The sequence below is a fragment of the Neodiprion pinetum genome, chromosome 2 (assembly GCF_021155775.2).
Source record: "Neodiprion pinetum isolate iyNeoPine1 chromosome 2, iyNeoPine1.2, whole genome shotgun sequence".
NCBI classification, from domain to species: domain Eukaryota; kingdom Metazoa; phylum Arthropoda; class Insecta; order Hymenoptera; family Diprionidae; genus Neodiprion; species Neodiprion pinetum.
This window is the reverse complement of record NC_060233.1, coordinates 22,076,080-22,082,079: the sequence shown is the minus strand read 5'-3', so window position 1 is coordinate 22,082,079 and position 6,000 is coordinate 22,076,080.

Sequence of the window (6,000 nt, the reverse complement as noted above, 5' to 3'; positions counted from 1 at the left end):
ATTATGAGCAGGACCATGATATTTACCCGTGAAGTGACAGTGATCGTAACACTTTTTCTCTTCAGGGGTAAACGGTTTTTCGCAAATATAACAATTCTTTGCGCGCATGTGACGATCGCGTTGCACTTGAGTAAGAGACTTCATCGGAATTATGTTTTTGATGCGTGACTCTACTTGAATTGATAAATCCATAAGCTGTTTCATAAACCAATCTATGCAATCGACACCGCGTTCACCGTGAAACTCCGATAAAGTCTCATCGTACGCGCAATGTACATAGTACGCTACACTGTGCGGGATATGCTTCTGAATTTCACAAGTCTTACGAGTTTCAAATTCATCTACAGGTTCAGGGATTAATATACATTCGAGATCGGCGTATACGACAAATGGAACGGTGCCTTTGTTTTGAAAATTGGAAAATACTCAATCTTGACACTTGGGAAACTCCATGCGTACTTTATTTAGCATAATACAATCTTGTCGATGATTGTCGTAGACGTGTTCTACGCTAAAGTGGCACAAACAATTGTCACATAAAAACAGTCGACCATCATGATTAGACAATTGTTTGCTAACCAATCGGGAAAGATCTTTAATCCAAGCAAAGTGGAATCTCGGTGCAAACTCACCAGTCATATCGTCTTTCGGATTGCTTTCAATTATTAGAAGATAGATCGTGTCAATGCTTATGCTATGCAAATTTTTACTAAAATAAATTGGCACGATGACGCTTTTATTTGATTTTGCATGATGCGAAAAAGTTTGAGATTCTATACCATTTCCATTGATGCGCAAATTATACAATCTCTCAAGCTTTTTCACATCATGTAGAGTAGCAGGGAATTTGATACCTGTACAGTCCAACTCGGAAATATGGCGACGATAGTTGTGAGTCCTATCGGTGTTGATCTTGCCCGGGTGAAGGGCTGCTATGTCGGACCAGAAAAGACATCTTTCGACCTTGTTCCTCACGTTCACCACCGCTTTCTTCCATTGAATGTCTTATGGCAGCTCGATGAATGTTGAAGCTCCCGCGGCGAGAGGCTGATAGCGATTGATATTCACAGCGATGTTGAGGATCTAAATCATACACCAGCCGGAATCACGTTGCTCGAAATCTTTTACCTTTGATAGCAGATCACCCCGTGCACGTGTAAGCCGACCATTCATATCGCTCGATGGGAGAAGAATCGCTACGTTGGAGGTGTTGAAACTCTTAACTTCGGTGGAGATCTCTTCGTGCTTGGCATTTTCGAATTTGCACGATAATATGAGGTCAACCTTCACATTTCCCTCCTCGCGCAGTATCAGCTCCAACTTCTCGGTGACGACGCGCTGCACATCGTACAGAAAGGCGTCCAAATTTTTGTGACGGAGATTTGTGACAACCTCCGTTCTGATTCGGCTGTTAAAAACACTATTCACATCGTCCTACTGTACACCCGCAGAAGTACCGATATTTTCACCCGTCACCACTGTGCGCTGCTGCAACTGTTTGATCTTTGTCACCCAAGATTGCAGGAGTGCGATCATATGTTGGATCCGTATTTTCGCACCAACAGTCGTTCCTCGTTGCATAAAAATATCCCGTAGAACTTGGATATTCGCAATTCCAATATCAGCCCAATGATTGATGACAGCGTCATTATCTTCTCCGGGTGGTTGCTCTCTCAGCAAATTGTACATCCCCTCCATCTTCTCCACAAGTCCCATATACGCTTCGACAGTCATAACTTTAACGGTTATAGGCAACAATTGTATGTCAGAGAAATGAAAATTATAGGCTTTTTACTTGCACGTATCGTGTAAGACTGATGAGTCTGCATCGGATGCGTTGAGCCTATATACAGGATGTCCTTAAATTGGGGGACACGGACCAGCCAGCGTAATACCTGACTGAAATGCAACCGAGCATTTCTTTACCGGAAGCTCGTCCGACGCATAGTTTTTGAATTATAATCGATAGCGCTAGGCCAATCAGAGTGCACCATTTTATCTGGATTTGCCGCCACGGAAATTGCTCTTTTGTTCGTCTGGGTGAATTATTATTATTCGTTGACGAATTGAATATCGGCACCTCCCCTCTCTCGCTGTTGTACCCCTTCTTGAGCGCTGACCTCGGTATTGTTGCCGCGGCACACGCTGCCGGCCGCACACCCACGGACGCACACTCGTGTGTGTGAAAATAAGCGAATGCCCAGCTACACAATACTACGAAACACACATCTACGAGTGAAAATAAAAATAAATCTCGAAATAAATCAGCGGATTTAAGATTTAATGTTATAAAACACTTCCAATCATCGATGTATGCATAAAACTAGAGATTTTAGATGATTGATATGCCGTTAGGGTTCATAATTAGTCATTCAATCAATCTGAATTATGCTTTCCGAACATTTTTTTGTGTCTTTGCAACATAACTTTTCCACTAGTTTGAAATTCATCATTGACATCCGATTTTTCAATAATGCGAGGGAAAAATAACTCGCTGAATTGACGTGTCAATAGGTTTGTAAATCAATTACAATTCACCTGAGTTAACACAAAATAACTGAGTAAATGAGAATTCACTGAATCACTAAAAATGATAACTGAAATCATTGGAATTATTTGAGATATAACTGAATTAGGAAGAGTTGTGATAAGTCAAGTTACTTTGAATAACTTTAGATTCGTGCCAAAATTTTATGTTTGGAGAGAAAACCAATTAAATTCAAATAAAAAAGGAATTTTAAATCAAGAAGAAGAAAATTTTCAAATACCTGAATTCAAATGAAGCAATTTGAATTTAATAAATCTATCCGAATTTGAGGAAAAATAAAAATTATTATTTGGACCAGAAAAATGAAGTCAAATTACATGAATAAAGTCAATTAATTCAACTTAAAAAAATATGGTGTCATTCAAATTCCCAGTTATTCCCTCGTCGATTCAATGTGGGTCTGGAGTGGCAAGTAACGTTGAAATCGTTGAGATCAATGCTAGTGATGGCCACTTATCTGAGAATAATCAATGTATCGATTAATCGACTTCAACAAAATAATCGAACACGGCTCGATTGAATTGACAAAAATTAATCGATTTGGTAAATTTCTGCGTGTAGTCATAATATCAGAAGAGATATTTTGATAATTCATAGTCTTATTCAAAATATTTTTAAGTTTGATAAATTTTGAGTAATTAATACTTAAACCACATACATCGATACTGTATTGCATCGTTCGTATGAGTAAACAAGCGGCTTGAGGCTGACCGTGAGCCAGCGCTCGAACGTCCCGTTTTCACACTGCAAATTCAAGGTTCATGGAACAAATAAATATTAATATCCAATTCCAATTTTCCAACTACGAATTCAGAGTCGTGATTGACGATTCAAAAGCCCTCGCATATCATATTACATAAAAAAATATTACGATTTTTTTCATTTTGAACCACTAATAATGGATCGACCATCATAAATTTTGGAAATCTGACCTTGGATCGGTTACTGATGACCGGAAAAATCTCCATTTTCCAATTTCCACCAAAATCCGAATATTTTAAGATTTTTTTTCACCATGTGAGTTCGCCATTTCGAATTTTTCAAATCTAACCCCAGATTCGTGATCAGCGACCCCAAAATCCTCATGGTACCAATTTTCATTCAAATCCGTGAATCCATTCTCAATAATATGTAAATTTCCTTTTTTAAAAATTACCTCAATCAAAGACCCATCCGATGAGGGGGGATACCAACAAGATTTTTCATAGAAAAAAGAACATCTAAACATCGAATTTAAAAGCGAAAAGCGATGAGTCTCAGTATCCCTTCGTGCTTTTGCAGCCTATTTTGCGACGAAAAATGTATTTTATAGCCAGACAAATTAATGCTCGAATTAAATGGGATTTCGTAATTTCGACAATGCTTCATTTTACATGGAAACATCTTTTCTTATACCCGGACATTGCCAAATTTTCGAAAGAAATTTCGATTATGTAGACAGAGAGAAGCATTTTAGGGCATAATATTCTTTCACGGCAAAGAAGGAATGAATTCAAAGACACGAAAATTTAGATAAACCAACTGACTGATAAGTGAGTTATACTATACATTATTTCACTGAATAAATTATTGATAAGTCGGAAAAGGTTAATTTTGTTAAATTCATGTTACATAGATTTATTTGCACTGTTTTCGGCAACACTCAATTGTTCCATAAATCAGTTTACGGCGCTACAAATGTTATTGGATAAAAAAAATTCTCATGTTTTTCCCATTAGAAGTCACAAAAAATCAATGTACTCCAATTTCAGAAACATAATTTCAATCGTGTACCATGATTCTGTGTTATTATTACTAGGAAATGAGAAACATCGTACGGCACTCTGTTTTGTTTTCGGTGTTGACAACTAATCGTTCCATTCAGTATTGATTTGCGGCTTCGAAAATGCGGCTTTTCGCTTATTCCTACGGCAGCAATTTCTCCTGCAACATTCGACCAGCTGACCGATAACTTTTCGACCGACGTCCGGAGTAGCCGTTGTCGTTACCTTCACGATTTTTTTCTCCAGGGCTTCATAGAAATAAGGTGGATCCTTGTATGTACTTCTGAGTCATGCTCTACACGAAAGAATTTAACGGATTAACATCCGCTGATCGTAGTGGCCAAGCGATCGGCGTCTACGGCGTATCTTATACCTCTCCTGAAATCTGTCGTTCACAAATTACCATGATCAACGAATATCTGTGCTCTACGTTTAAGTAGACGATTATTCAGCAGATCTGGAAGCTTGATTTTCAGAAACTTCAGGTAAGTTCTTTAATACCATCTTGCGCGTAAAAAGCAGAGACCAATCTGTCGTACGAATAACCCCGCATTGATTGAATGTATAATCAATCCATAATGCTCGTTGAATCATTGATTGGTCAAATATTCCATATGAATTTTTCCGAACAGTCATAAAACAGGTCTCCACTTATGAAGTTCAAAATCAAGCCAATGTGATGATAGCAATTTATGTCTGTATTGAAGAACTATTAAGCAAGCTTTTGTAACAGATCCATTTGTTACTATAAAATAAATACTCATGAACTTATCTTTCTTTCTTTATTGGTCGTTTTACATTGTTGAGTCGGCCCCGGGTTCCTTTATACTTGATGCTTCCCTCACAGGGTTCGTCGCTTTTAACGTAAACGTAAAATATGCTCGTTCGAAGGGATACACGATGATATACATTAAATCAGACAATGTTGCGTTACCAAGCTTATATGTCTTATTCCTGGACCGGCGGGTGACCGACTGACTCTTACCACGGCTCTCTACTGAGCCGTCACACTTTCCAACTCGTCATCCAACATGCTGCAAAAACACATTGATAATCCATCGAACTTCATGGCTCGACTTACGAACATTGCGTGGATTTCATTTGGCCCAGTGATAAACGTTGTGGACGTTTAACATTCCGTCCAGATCGAAATTCTACTTACGTGCAAACAAAATATGAAACATGAACAGCGGTTCCGCTTTATGCTGCTGTAATGCGTTGTCGCAAGAATTTATTCTTTCCGCATGGTCTGACCCATACAGTGATTGAACCTTTGCCAAGAATGGAAGACTAACTGATTAAACCCAGATTATTCAGAAATAATTCTTCAAGTACTACTTTCCGGGTAACTAAGAATCTCAAATGAAGCTGATTGGCCGCGAATTCAAAGTTGCAGTGCACAGAAAAAAGAAGAACGGAAAATTCACAGTTTTTGATGTAACGTAGCACTTCGAAAGCTAACTTGAAAAATCAAAGTTTCAGGTGTAAATTTTGCATTTTCTGTCGAAATTACATATTAAAAATGTGAAATTACATTTGTAACTGTAAGAATTCATTTTTAAAATTGAATTCATAAAAATGTTATCTCAAACTGTAATTTTTCCAGTTTTATTTACGAAGCGCCACTTATTACAATTGTAATTTTTCCATTTTTTCCGTGTAGTTACTCATGATTCAGATCATAGATTA